We start from the raw sequence: 15,694 nt of genomic DNA, 5'->3' as shown, positions 1-15,694 counted from the left end.
AGGGTGTGTAGGGGCTGGAGGGGGCTACAGAGATAGACAGGGGCTGGAGGGGGCTACAGAGATAGGGAGCGTGTGTAGGGGCTGGAGGGGGCTACAGAGATAGGGAGGGTGTGTAGGGGCTGGAGGGGGCTACAGAGTTAGGGAGGGGCTGGAGGGGGCTACAGAGATAGGGAGGGGATGAAGGGGCTGGAGGGGGTTACAGAGAATGGGAGGGTGTGTAGGGGCTGGAGGGAGTTACAGAGATAGGGAGGGGGTGTAGGGGCTGGAGGGAGTACAGAGATAGGGAGGGGGTGTCGGGGCTGGAGGGAGTGTAGGGGCTGGAGGGAGTTACAGAGATAGGGAGGGGGTGTAGGAGCTGGAGGGGGTTACAGATGTAGGGAGGGGGCGTAGGGGCTGGAGGGGGTTACAGAGATAGGGAGGGGGTGTAGGGGCTGGAGGGGGTTACTGAGATTGGGAGGGGGTGTAGTGGCTGGAGGGAGTTACAGAGATAGGGAGGGGGTTTAGGGGCTGGAGGGGGTTACTGAGATAGGGAGGGGGTGTATGGGCTGGAGGGGGTGACAGAGATAGGGAGGGGGTGTAGGGGGCTGGAGGGGGTTACAGAGATAGGGAGGGGGTGTAGGGGCTGGAGGAGGTTACAGAGATAGGGAGGGGGTGCAGGGGCTGGCGGATGCGACAGAGATCGGGAGGGGGTGTAGGGGCTGGAGGAGGCGACAGAGATAGGGAGGGACATGAAGGTTTAGGGTAGGTTAGACTGTGTCTCACACTGATGATACTCACACTGGATATTCAGTCGTATAGGATCGGAGTCCTTTACTCCCACGGAGTTCCTCGCAGAACAGATATAGTTACAAGCAGCATCTTCCACTGCAGCGGAGACCGAACATTGAGAGAGACCGGGGCAGAGAGACATCGAGTTGGATGGACACTCCTTCTGCCAGCGAAAGAAACGTACAGGCGGATGGCCATCAGATACACAGCGGAGCTGCACCACATCCCCAGCACGAACTATCTGTGGGTGTGTGATTTGGACACTGGTCGGCGCATCTGGAATTAAACATCCAACACCATCAGCACTGATCCTCCGACAGTGCAGCGCTCCCTCAGCACTGATCCTCCAACAGTGCCTGCTCCCTCAGCACTGATCCTCCGACAGTGCCCACTCCCTCAGCACTGACCATCCGACAGTGCCCACTCCCTCAGCACTGACCCTATGACAGTGCCCACTCCCTCAGCACTGACCCTCCGACAGTGCGGCGCTCCCTCAGCACTGACCCTCCGACAGTGCCCACTCCCTCAGCACTGACCCTCTGACAGTGCGGCGCTCCCTCAGCACTGACCCTCCGACAGTGCCCACTCCCTCAGCACTGACACTCCAACAGTGCCCACTCCCTCAGCACTGACCCTCCGACAGTGTGACACTCCCTCGGCACTGAACCTCGACAGTGCGGTGCTGCCTCAGCACTGACCCTCTGACAGTGCCCACTCCCTCAGCACTGACCCTCCGACAGTGCCCAATCCCTCAGTACTGACCGTCCGACAGTGCAGCGCTCCCTCAGCACTGACCCTCCGACAGTGCCCGCTCCCTCAACACTGACCATCCGACAGTGCCCACTCCCTCAGCACTGACCCTATGACAGTGCCTGCTCCCTCAGCACTGACCCTCCGACAGTGCAGCGCTCCCTCAGCACTGATGCTCCGACAGTGCCTAGTCCCTCAGCACTGATCCTCCGACAGTGCCCACTCCCTCAGCACTGACCATCCGACAGTGCCCACTCCCTCAGCACTGACCCTATGACAGTGCCTGCTCCCTCAGCACTGACCCTCCGACAGTGCGGCGCTCCCTCAGCACTGACCCTCCGACAGTGCCCACTCCCTCAGCACTGACCCTCTGACAGTGTGGCGCTCCCTCAACACTGACCCTCCGACAGTGCCCACTCCCTCAGCATTGACACTCCAACAGTGCCCACTCCCTCAGCACTGACCCTCCGACAGTGCCCACTCCCTCAGCACTGACCCTCCGACAGTGCAGCGCTCCCTCAGCACTGACCCTCCGACAGTGCTCACTCCCTCAGCACTGACCCTCCGACAGTGCCCGCTCCCTCAACACTGACTGCTCCTCAGCACTGAGCCTCCGACAGCACGGTGCTCCCTCAGCACTGAGCCTTCAACAGAGGGGCACTCCCTCAGAACTGACTCCCCCTCAGCACTGAGCCTACAATAGTGCCCACTGCCTCAGCACTGACTCCCCCTCAGGACTGAGCCTCCGACAGCCTGGCCCTATTCTGTACTGGCCATCAAATGATTAATGTACAGACAGGGTTTGAACAGATTTGGAAGCATCAGATGAAGAATCCAGGAGCTGGTTTACTGGTGATACTCACACTGGACCCTGATGGTAATGGTCTCTGAATTCCCTGCCCCAATGTTGTTTCTTGCTTCGCACTGATAATCTCCACTCTCTGGCTTGCTGATGCTTTCAAACAGCAGGATGTTTCCGTCGACTCGCTTGTTCTGAGAGTGGCTGTACCAGCTGTAGCCTGAGACTGCAGGGTCACTCTTCTGACTGATACAGCTAATATTCACAGTATCTCCATCGTTCACTGCAGTTAGGTCTCTCTTACTGTCACCATTCACACTCTTCCAAATCTTAAAATCTCTTGGCACATCTGAACCAGAATTTTGTAACCGGTCCAGTTAGTTTTGACGATGTGGTAAATGTTTTGTTGGTGTCATCGTAACTGCCTTTTCCATTCAGCCCCTCTGTTGCATGCTAGCCCACTTGTCACACCCTCTTCAACTCCTTCTCCCACAATCTTCTTGTCTGCCTTTCTCCACTCCCACCATCTTCAGTGGATCAATACGATTCCTCCCCTCACAACCTGTGGGAATGAGTCCCACATTCCCTACCACTGTCTGGAGGAAGATGTTCCGCCGGAATCCCTGTTCGCTTTATGTGGAATGTCTTCTATCGATGGCACCTCGTTCTGGTCCCGCCCCATCCCATCTGCCCCCCACCCCCCGCCACCCTGACACAAGGGGAAACATCTTCTCTACGTCTCCCCGATCGAAACCCCTTTCATAATGATACACCCCTTGGTCAGGTGTCCCCTCAGCCCTATCTTTTCAACTGAAAATCATCTCAGTCTGTTCAGTCGTTCGATAGTTATAACCTCTCTAGTTCTGAGTTCAGACGTGGAATACAGAGACTGGAACTGTGCACGCTGCTCCCAGTGTGGGTCTAACTGAGGGATATGGAGACTGGAACTGTGCACGGCGCTCTGAGTGTGAGTCGAACTGAGGGATAGGGAGACTGGAACTGTGCACGGTGCTCCGAGTGTGGGTCTAACTGAGGGATACGGAGACTGGAACTGTGCACGGTGCTCCGAGTGTGGGTCTAACTGAGGGATACGGAGACTGGAACTGTGCACGGTGCTGCGAGTGTGTGTCTAACTGAGGGATACAGAGACTGGAACTGTGCACAGCGTCATTGAGCATGATCGACGAGTGGGATATTGAGGCCAGAAATTGATCTTCCTCAAAATAAGTAGCGAGAACAGGAGGCCCACCCGCCCCTTGAGCCCATCCTGTATTAATTACAGAATGTGTTTTGACTTTCTGACAGCATTTACTGAGACACCGCAGTGGCCTGAATAATTTTCATCATATTATTTAGACTTCCGAAAATAATACCTCCCTTCATTTCAGTTCTTTCGTTGGAATTCCCATTGGAAGTTATCACCTGAATCCCACACATTGTCTCCCCCTTGAAGCCCCTGACTGTCTGGAGGCTGATGGTTATGGGATCGTGGTATTGGTCAGGAATTTTCATGCACAAACCTTCTGCCCCTTCTGCAGCCCTGGGGTTGTCGCCCCCGCGTGGAGATTCCTGGTCACCTGCAACAAATGAATTGTGCATTCGTATAGCACCTTCCACATGGTCAAACAACACAGCATTTTAATCACATGACAATATTTAAGTCCGAGCTCCAGCAGGTGTATCAGATGATTTATCAGAATTCAAACATGTTACCAACTTTTAACATAACTCCATAAATCATGTCAATTAATCCATTAACCCATTAATTTTCGGTTTTAATCCTGAATGCAGATTTCCTCCTCCTCGCCAGCACCCATTCAAACTAATTCAGCGGTTGGCTGATCCCTGTCGTGTCTGTGCGCTTTCTTAGCCATCGCACCCGACTGCACTTTTGAGTGGAATGTCAGTTTCGTTTCAACGGGTTAGAATTGTCTCAGAGACAGTCGCAACTCCAGATGCGGGAGGGTCTGAGAGGATGAACAGAGCAGGCCGAGCAGCATCAGAGGAGCAGGAAAGCTCATGTTTCGGGCCGAGATCCTTCTTCAGAAATGGGGGAGGGGAAGTGGGTTCTGAAATAAATAGGGTGAGGGGGGAGGTGGATGGAAGATGGATAGAGGAGAAGACAGGTGGAGAGAGGTGGAGACAGACAGGTCAAAGAGGCGGGGTTGGAGCCAGTAAAGGTGAGTGTAGGTGGGGAGTAAGGGAGGGGATAGTCAGTTCAGCGAGGATGGACAGGTCGGGGGCCGGGAGGAAGTTAGGAGGAAGGAGAGGGGGTCGGGGTTGAGGTGGGAGGAGTGGACAGGTGAGAGAAAGGATTGGTTAGGGAGGTAACTGCTACGCTCGGTTCGCACTAAACAACTGCACCTCCCAGTTGTGAAGCATTTTAACTCCCCCTCCCATTCCTGGGATGACATGTCGATCCTGGGCCTCCTGCAGTGCCACAACGACGCCTCCCGAAGGTTGCAGGAACAGCATCCCATATTCCGCCTGGGAACCCTGCAGCCCAATGGTATCAGCATGGACTTCACAAGCTTCAAAGCCTCCCTGCCCACAACTGCATCCCAAAACCAGCCCAGCTCGTCCCCTCCTACCGCTGCTTGATCTGTTTGCTGTAAATGTACATTTAGACACATACCCCAGGCTGAAGACAGAAGGAGGAAGAAAAGGAGGAACCCCATCATTCGCAAAGACCTGGAGAGAAATGGAGAAAATTCAAGAAAAAATTTACATTGTAACGGCAGAAATTCCAACTCCATCCCTGTACCAGCCCCATAAAGGAAGACAACTGAGGGAGACAGTGCTGAGGGAGCGCCGCACTGTTGTAGGGTCAGTACTGAGGGAATGGGCACTGTTGGAGGGTCAGTACTGAGGGAGTGGGCACTGTCGGAGGTTCAGTGCTGAGGGAGTGCCACACTGTCGGACGGTCAGTGTTGAGGGAGCGCTGCACTGTTTGAGGGTCAGCGCTGAGGGAGTGGGCACTGTCGGAGGGTCAGCGCTGAGGGAGTGCCGCGCTGTTGGAGGGTCAGTGCTGAGGGAGTGCCGCACTGACGGAGGGTCAATGCTGAGGAAGTGGGCACTCTCAGAGGGTCAGTGCTGATGGAGCGCCGTGCGGTCGGAGGGTCAGTGCTGAGGGCGTGGGCACTGTTGGAGTGTCAGTGCTGAGGGAGTGGGCACTGTCAGTGGGTCAGTGCTGAGGGAGCGCCGCACTGTCAGAGGGTCAGTGCTGAGGGAGTGGGCACTGTCGGAGGGTCAGGGCTGACGGAGTGGGCACTGTCAGAGGGTCAGTGCTGAGGGAGTGGGCACTGTTGGTGGGTCAGTGCTGAGGGAGAGCTGCACTTTCGGAGGGTCAACGCTGAGGGAGTGCTGCACTGTCGGAGGATCAGCGCTGAGGGAGTGCTGCAGTCTTGGAGGGTCACTGCTGATGCAATGTGGTGCTCCCTCAGCACTGACCCTCCAACATTGTGGCTCTCGTGAAATTGATCAAGAATTGGATTGTTCATTCTGCCAACCCCTTTAACATTGTTGAATAATGCAGCACCTTCAGCGATCAAAGTCTCATTTTGAGTTCCGACAGGGGATTTCAGGAAAGAGGTGATGAAAAGCTCAGTCAAACAGAACAAAGTTGAATTCATACATTGAAAAGATGAGAGCAGGAGAAATGGAGAGGGACAGACAGATAGACAGAGAGAGAGTGTTACTCCTGACAGAGAGAGACAGAAGCAGAGAGCGACTGTGACAGAGAGAGAGTGAGACAAACAGAAATACACTAGACAGAAAAATAGGTGCAGAGAGAATGGGAGATTGTGAGTGAGCCAAAGATAGACACGACCGAAACAGAGGCATAGAGAGAATGAGAGAGAGAGAGAGAGAGAGAGAGAGAGAGAATGAGAGAGATAGAGAGACAGAGAGAGAGAGAGAGAGAGACAGAGAGAGAGAGAGAGAATGAGAGAGAGAGAGAGAGAGAGGGAGAGAGAGACAGAGAGAGAGAGAGAGACAGAGAGAGAGACATTGAGAGAGAGATACAGAATGACAGAAACAGAGAGAGAGGGAGAGTTGGAAAGGCTGAAGGATGCCACGGAGCTCAGGGCAGATTGGCTGATGGCAGAGCAACGGAATAAGGAGAAATTCCAGAGCTGGAGGTACACAGATATCTCGGAAGCTGGTTAGAGTTGGAGGGGTTAACAGTGAGGGTGTAGGGGCTGTCAGGACGTGACACAGATAGGGAGGGGTATAGGGGCTGGGAGAAGGTCACAGAGATAGGGAGGAGGTGTAGGGGCTGGATGGGGGTTACAGAGATAGGGAGGCCGTGTAGGGGCTGGAGGGGGTTACAGAGATAGGGAGGCAGTGTAGGGGCTGGAGGGGGTTACAGAGATAGGGAGGAGGTGTAGGGGCTGGAGGGGGTAACAGAGATAGGGAGGGGTGTCGGGGCTGGAGGGGGCTACAGAGATAGAAATGGCTGTCGGGCTGGAGGGGGTTACAGAGATAGTGAGGGGGTATAGGGGCTGGATGGGGTTACAGGGATAGGGAGGGGTGTAGGGGCTGGAGGAGGCCACAGAGATAGGGAGGGGTGTAGGGGCTGGAGGGGGTTACAGAGATAGAAATGGTTGTCGGGCTGGAGGGGGTTACAGAGATACTGAGGGGGTCTTGGGGCTGGAGGAGTTTACAGAGATAGGGACGGGTGTAGGGGCTGGACGGGGGATACAGAGATAGGGAGCGGGGTGTAGGGGCTGGAAGAGGTTACAGAGACAGGGAGGGGGGTGTAGGGGCTGGAGGGGGTTACAGAGATAGGGAGGGGTCGTAGGGGCTGGAGGGGGTTACAGAGATAGGGAGCGGGTGTAGCGGCTGGAGGGTGTTACAGAGATGGAGACGGGGTGTAGGGGCTGGAGGAGGTTACAGAGATGGAGACGGGGTGTAGGGGCTGGAGGAGGTTACAGAGATAGGCAGGCGTGTTGGGGCTGGAGGGTGTTACAGAGATAGGGAGGGGGTGAGGGGCAGGAGGGGGTGACAGAGATAGGGAGGGGGGTGTAGGGGCTGGCGGCGGTTACAGAGATTGTGAGGGGTCGTAGGGGCTGGAGGGGGTTACAGAGATAGGGAGGGGGTGTAGCGGCTGGAGGGTGTTACAGAGATGGAGACGGGGTGTAGGGGTTGGAGGAGGTCACAGAGATAGGGAGGGGTGTAGGGGCTGGAGGGGGTTACAGAGATAGGGAGGGGTGGAGGGGCTGGAGGAGGTTACAGAGATAGAAATGGTTGTCGGGCTGGACGGGGTTACAGAGATGCTGAGGGGGTCTTGGGGCTGGAGGAGTTTACGGAGATAGGGACGGGTGTAGGGGCTGGACGGGGGATACAGAGATAGGGAGCGGGGTGTAGGGGCTGGAAGAGGTTACAGAGACAGGGAGTGGGGTGTAGGGGCTGGAGGGGGTTACAGAGATGGAGAAGGGGTGTAGGGGCTGGAGGAGGTTACAGAGATAGGGACGGGGTGTAGGGGCTGGAGGAGGTTACAGAGATAGGCAGGCGTGTTGGGGCTGGAGGGTGTTACAGAGATAGAGAGGGGGTGAGGGGCAGGAGGGGGTTACAGAGATAGGGAGGGGTTGTAGGGGCTGGAGGGGGTTACAGAGATTGTGAGGCGTCGTAGGGGCTGGAGGGGGTTACAGAGATAGGGAGGGGGTGTAGCGGTTGGAGGGTGTTACAGAGATGGAGACGGGGTGTAGGTGTTGGAGGAGGTTACAGAGATAGGGAGGGGGTGTAGGGGCTGGAGGAGGTTACAGAGATAGGCAGGCGTGTTGGGGCTGGAGGGTGTTACAGAGATAGGGAGGGGGTGAGGGGCAGGAGGGGGTTACAGAGATAGGGAGGGGCTGTAGGGGCTGGAGTGGGTTACAGAGATAGGGAGGGGTGTAGGGACTTGGAGGAGGTTACAGAGATAGGGATTGGTTATATGTGCTGGGAGGATGTGACAGTGATAGGGAGGGGTGTAGTGGCTGGGAGGATGTGACGGAGTTCAGGAGGGGTGTCGGAGCTTGGAGGAGGTGACAGAGTGAGGGAGGAATATGATGACAGAATTTTACAGCACGGTAAGGTTTTTTTTGTCCCATTGCGTCTGTGTTGGTCATCGATCATCGTTCTACTCCAGGCCCTTTTTCCAGCACTTGGCCCATAGCCTGCATGCAGTGACATTTCATGTGAATCATCTGAACACTCCTTTGGGGTCTTGATGGGTCCCAGCTCGAACACGCTGTTTGACAGTGAGTTGCAGATTGATATCTTTCTCGGCATGGAAAGGTTTTTCCTCAAAATCGCTTGCTCCTTCCCTTAAAACTGTGTCCTTTGGTGATTTAGCCCTGTATAAGAGGGGATTCTTTCTTCCTACCAATGCTGTCTGTGCTCCTCAGACGTTTGGACAAGTCAAGCAGATATCTCCCAACACAACCCATGGCTTCTCTGTTCCCTGTAAAATAATCCGAGCTGATCTCATCTCTCTTCACAGCTGGGCCACTCCATCTCAGGCACCATCCTGGTGAATTACTTCTGTATCCCCTACAGTACAGTCACATCCCTCCTCGGGTGTAGTGACCAGGACTGCACACAGTACGCCAGCTGTGGTCTCAAGAATGTTACACCCAACTCCCTCATAACCTCCCTGTACTTGTACTCATAAAGGCCAATAGTCCGTGCCGCTTCTTAACCGTCGTATCCATCTGTTCGGCTCCTTGAAGGAGTCGAAAGACATGTACACCAAGGTCCCTATGATCTTCCTAGGCTCCTTCCATACATCAGGCCCTCCCTTGCCTTGTCAGCCCTCCCAAAGTGCATCACCTCACACTTTTCAGGATTAAATTCCATTTGCTACTGTACAGCCTGCCTGACCAGCCTGTATTGTACTGTAACCCGAGGCTTCCCTCCTCACTATTTACCACACACCAATTCTGCACCATCTGTGACACTCCTGATCAATCCTCCTCATTCATTAACAGTCCATTTATGTCCCACAACAAACAGTGAGGGACCTAGCACCGAACCTTGTGTTATGCCACTGCAGACAGGCTTCCCGTCACAAAAACACCCTTTGACCATCACCCCCTGCCTCATGCCAATTCTGGCTCCAATTTGCCTCATTGTCCTGGATCCCAGAGACTCATAATTCCCTGACCAGTCTGCCATGCCAGACTTTGTCAAGAGCCTTCCAGAAGTCCAGGTAATTCTGTATCCACTACACTACCTACATCGACACACCTCATCACCTTCTCGAAAAATTCAACCAACTTTGTTCGACGTGATCTCCCCCTTACAAAGCCACATTGACTAGCCTTGCTTATTGCTTGTCTCTCTGAGTGGAGATTAATTCTGTCCTCAATATTTTCCCGACCAGCGATGTTCGACTCACTGGCCCATTGTTCCTTGGTTTGTCCCTACCCTCCTTCTTGAATAATGGTACCACATGATCCATCCTAGAATCCTCTGGCACCTCTCCTGTAGACAGAAGGAATTTGTAAAATGAATGTTAGGTTTTCTGCAATCTCTTCCCTTTGCCTCCCACAGCAGGCTGGTACACATCTGATCTGGGCCTGGAGACTGATACACTTTCAAGCTATTGAAACGGTTAATACCACCTCCCTCTCAATGCCTAATTCTTTCAAATACATGAGAGTCTCCCTCCCCAAATCCCACAACTACATTGTCCTTGTCTACAGCGAATACAGATGCAAAGTATTCATTTAGAACCCCAGCTGCGTCTTTTGGCTCCACACACACAGATTGCCAGTTTGGTCCCTAATGGGGCCTACTCCTTCTCTGGTTATTCTCTCACCCAGAATACACCTATAAAACACCTTTTGGATTTTCCTTCATGGTAAGCATCATTGCTTTTTGTGACCCTCTTTGCTCTCCTAAATTCTGTTTCTTAAAATAACCCCTGCATTTTCAATCCTCCTGCAATGCATCCAGGGTTTTGAGCCCTCAGTATCTGTAAAAAGCTTTTTTCCCCATATCCAATCCTGTACGCCCCTTGACATTCAGGGTTCTCACAACCGACCGGCCCTGCCCTTCACCTTCATGGGAACATGTTGGTCCTGCGTTCTCATGTCTCTCTGTCGGTTATCTTACACCTTTATTGCAGTTTCTAGCACAGTGAGGAGGGACAGGAAGCGTGATGCTGACCATCGTGTCTATTCTAGGGCCAGCTGGACTGTCTTCATGGGAAATTCTGACTAAATCTGGAAATGGCATCAATTTCAGAAAATTGTAATTGAACCTGTAGCTTCAGAGTAAACATCATTCCCCAGTTCTTATTAACGCTCACCACCTCCTTGACTGAATCATTGTTCACTGACTTCCATCGTTTCACAAATCTTCAGCTTTATGATAATTACCACTACCTTCCCCTCCCCCTATCGATCCTCTCCACTCTCTCCCTCTGTAACCTCCACTGGATCTGTAAAGCACACTGTCAGATCGCTGTGTTCCCCCAGTGCCGTTGTCAGACCGGGAGCCAGTGTATATCAGTGAGCACAGGGTGATGGGGGATCCGCACATGGTCTGAGTTTGTACACTGGCTCAGAGCTGAACTGGTTCCCAATCAGAGCTCAATAGGAACAATCTTTTACAAACACTATTAACTATAAAGCTGCCCGTGCTGACAGTGACATTACCTTGGAGAAGTGGCAGCAGGAAGTAAGATTTCCCAATCATTGTCCGCTTCCAGATATTTCATCAGCTTCTCGCTCTCAAGCTCTGGACAACATTGACCACAACACCACACAATCCCGTCATTGTAACCTCTGCAAGGCATGTCAGATCATTGCCATGGACACTACCATCACACATGGGAACTCCACCCACCAGGTACAAGGCAGATATACATGTGACTGAGCCAGCGTTATCTTTCCCACACGCTGCAGGCAAGGATCCTCTGGGGCATGGTATATCGGGGAGACCATGCAGTCACCATGACAACCGATGAGTGGACACCATACAACACTCACCAAACAGGGGTGTTCCCTCCCAGTGGGGGAACACATCAGCGGGCAGGGACGTTCAGCCTCGGATCTTCGGGAAAACATTCTCTAAGGCGGATTTCGGGATACAGAACAACGCAGAGTCACCGAGCAGAGGCTGAGAACCAAGATCGGTTCCCATGAGATCAGCCTCAACCGGGATCTTCGGTTCATGTCACACTATAGGTGACGCACCACATCGTACACTCACACACACACACACACACACACGCACACACATATACACACGCACACACACTCACTGAGGCGCTCATACATTCACTATCACAAACACTCGGAGCACACACAGACTCACATACACACACACACATTCACACACACACACTCGCACACACACACTCGCACACACACACACTCACACACATACACACTAGCACTGATCCTCTCTCATAAATACACTTTTCTCTTAGTTATACACACACACACACACACACACTCACTGAGGCGCTCACACATTCACATTCACAAACTCTCGCACTCACACAATCACACACACACACACACACACGCACACACATATACACACGCACACACACTCACTGAGGCGCTCATACATTCACTATCACAAACACTCGGAGCACACACAGACTCACATACACACACACACATTCACACACACACACTCGCACACACACACTCGCACACACACACACTCACACACATACACACTAGCACTGATCCTCTCTCATAAATACACTTTTCTCTTAATTATACACACACACACACACACACTCACTGAGGCGCTCACACATTCACATTCACAAACTCTCGCACTCACACAATCACACACATACACACACACACGCACGCACACACACACACTCTCTCTCACACACACACGCACACACACACTAGCACAGGTCCTCTCTCATAATCACACTTTTCTCTCAGTTATACACACACACACACAAACACAGACACACACACACACACACTGAGGCGCTCATACATTCACATTCACAAACTCTCGCGCGCACACACACACACACACACACATACACACACACACTCTCTCTCTCTCACACACACACACACACACACACACACAGAGGAATCTATGAGGTGAATTTGTATTTGCAGATACATTCCATTTTCTTCAAAAAGCATACGATTTACAGACAGTCAGTCAATGTGACATTTCGTAAATTCCTACTTTAGAAATAAAACCAGTTTGACTCCAAACCAAAACACAAACAGATTCTAAACAAGGCCTCACACCTGCTGTGCCACGTCTGACCTAAAATGTCACCTCTTGTTAACGCTGATAAAACTTTTCATTCTCTCAGGGCATTCAGGGCTTTTCACACACACATTAATCAATTGAAACCTTTGAACTGATTAAAGACTTCACAGCACCTGAGGTGTGTGACCCTTCGATCTTTTACTTATAAATTCTGTGCCTGATGCCACCTCTCTCACGAACACCTGAAGCAGGAGCGAGGCTCCGAAAGCTTGTGATTTCACATACACCTGTTGGGCTATAATCTGGTGTAGTGTGATTTCTGACCTTGCCAAACCCCATCTGATACCGGCAGCTCCACATCAAGCTCTGAAAGAGAAAGGAGTTCATCAACCCCCACGTCTTGTCTGACAGCTCTCGAGAGATCAGAGCGACTTTTAGATAATCTCCTCACTGACTCCTTTGCATTTCTGAGGGATGACAGGTGTTACTCAGAGAGTTAGAGGCTGCAAGGAGGTATGACAACAAAAGGTTTGAATTTCTATATCACCCTACACCTTCTCAGGATGTCACACATCCTGTCCTTGCGTAACCCTCATTCCTTGATCTAGAAAGACACTCCCTATGACAGGCTTGATCCTTACAGCCAGTTCTCAATAATAAATAGAAATCTTTCGAAGACATCAGCAAAGAATGGGGCTGGTCGTGACAGTCAGCGTTTGTCATCACTTTACTCACCCTGAACCTGTCCGACTGCTCTCCCGGGCACTAACCGCCTGCACGCTCAGTCTGGGTGGAATGGCCTCTTCCTGTGCTGTTTCCCTGTGTATTTAATTAGAATTGTGAATGTGTCACTGTCAGTGAGATGAGGAAGTTGTTTCAAAGTGAAAAGATAGCGGTTTACCTAACATTGCAAACTAACTGTTAACCCTTTGTGTGGCCACGATAATGTCTCTGCTCCTGAACAGCATTTAACATGATCTGTGGGGTCCGCTGCATGGAGCTTCTCCTGTTCCTCTCTCATAGAATGAGGGGCTGAATGGACTTCCTTCGGTTCCTATCTCACAGGCTCAAGACTGTTGAATGGCTCCCCTCCTGTTTCTGTGCTAAAGGCTTGTGGGGCTGGATGGGCCTTATTCTATTCCTATGTAACAGGTTGATGGGCTGAGTGGACTTGTTAGTGTCGAACGCCCATGACGTTGATGTCTATGTTAAAAATCTCAGGCCACAGTACAAATCCCCGTGGGACCCCACTTTTCAGATCCAGCCAATCCTCTCCCCAAACTTGTGTCTCACTCCCCATACAAAGCCTTCAGTTGAGCCCCAGCCTATCCAACCTCTCCTTATAACTCAAACCTTCCCGTCCATGTAGCATCCCAGTAAATCTTTTCAGCACTCTTTCCAGTTCAATGACATCCTTTCTATGGGTGGGGGGCCAGAACTGCATGCCGTACTCCATATGAGGACTGACCAACATTTTGTACAGCTGCAACGAAGCATTCCATCACTTGTAGACAATGTTCTGACTGATGAAAACTAGCATGCTGAAAGCCTTCTTCACTGGCCTGTCTACGTGTGACACCACTTTCAAGGGGCTGTCAACCTGTACCACAAGGTCACTTTGTTGTATAACACTTCCCAGGGCCCTACTATTGACGGTTCAAGTCTGGCCTTGATTTGATCTAACAAATTGTAACATATTGTGTTTATGTAAATGAAACTTCATCTTCCATTCCTCGGCACAGCGGCTCAATTGATCAAGATCTCACTGTATTCCCAGATAACATTCTTCGCTGTTCACTATGCCACCAATCTTGGTGTCATCTGCAAAGATGCTAACAATTAGCTCCCAAATTCTCATCAAAATCATTGACATAAATGAAGAATAACAGTGGACCCAGCGCCAATCCTGTAAAAAATGCTGGTCACAGGCCTCCAGTTTGAAATACAACCCTCTACCACCTCCCGCTGTCACCTCCCTTCAGGCTAATATTATATCCAATTGACTAGCTCTCCCTGAATCCACTCGGATTCACGCTTACTCAACAGTCCTGGACAAAGAGCTGGGCAAAGAAGTGGAAGTTGGAATTCAACCCAGGAAAGTGTGAAGTGATTCATTTTGGAAGGTCGAATTTGAATGCAGAATACATTGTTAATGGCAGGATTCTCAGCAGTGTGGAGGAACAGAGGGATCTTGGGGTCTATGTCCAAAGATCCCTCAAAGTTGCTACCGTGTTGATAGGTTTGTAAAGAAGGTGTATGGTTGTTGGCTTTCTCTGGCAGGGGAATTGAGTTTAAGAGCCATGAGTTTATGCTGCATCTCTATAAAACTCTGGCTAGAACACAGTTGGAATATTGTGTTCAGTTCTGGCCACCTCATTATAGGAAGGATGTGGATGCTTGAGAGATGATGTAGAGGAGATTTACCAGGATGCTGCCTGGACTAGAGGGCAGGTCTTAGAGGGCATTTCTGATTGGAGCGAAGAAGGATGACAGGTGAATTGTTGGAGATGTACAAGATGATGAGAGGCATAGATAGAGTGGATAGTCAGAGACTTTTTCTCAGGGTGGAAATGAATATTAGGGGAGCGCATAATTTTAAGGTGATTGGAGGGTGGTATAGGGGAGATGTCAGAGGTAGGTTCCTCACTCAGAGAGTGGTGGGCGTGTGGAATGTGCTGCTGTCAGTGGTAGTGGAGTCAGATACTTTAGAGACATTTAAGCGACTCTTGGACAGGCACATGGAGGATAGTGAAATGTAGGGTATGCAGGACAGATTGATCTTAGTAGGATAATAGGTTGGTGCAACATTACGGCTTCTATGTTCCATGTTCATAACACACTATGTAGTATCTTGCTAAAGTCCGCAGAAACAATTTTACTGTTCTGCCCTCATCCACTTTCTTGGTCACCCCTTCAAAAAATTCAGTCAAATTTATGAGACACCATTTCCTATGCAAAAAGCCACGCTGACTATCCTAAATGAGTGATTGCCTAACCAAATGCCTGCAGATCCTGTTTCTCAGAATTGCCACTCACAACGTATCCACCACAGATATCAGACACAGCGGCCTGTAGTTCCCAGCCATTTCACTGCAGCCTTTCTCAAATAATGGCATTATATTAAACTGCCTCCAATCTTCAGGACTTCACCCTTGGATATTGATTATACAAATATCCATGTTTAGG

General features: G+C 51.3%; 1 protein-coding gene across 1 annotated transcript in view; it reads right to left on the bottom strand.

Moving 5' to 3' along the window:
• Positions 1-15,694, bottom strand: part of LOC125448445 (hemicentin-1-like) — a 126,498-nt gene that overhangs the window by 55,670 nt on the left and 55,134 nt on the right. The gene's annotated exons all lie outside the window — the stretch shown is intronic.

Source organism: Stegostoma tigrinum, chromosome 41 (assembly GCF_030684315.1).
Source record: "Stegostoma tigrinum isolate sSteTig4 chromosome 41, sSteTig4.hap1, whole genome shotgun sequence".
Lineage (NCBI taxonomy): Eukaryota > Metazoa > Chordata > Chondrichthyes > Orectolobiformes > Stegostomatidae > Stegostoma > Stegostoma tigrinum.
The sequence above is the reverse complement of the archived record's forward strand: the minus strand, read 5'-3'. Positions and strand labels throughout refer to the sequence as shown.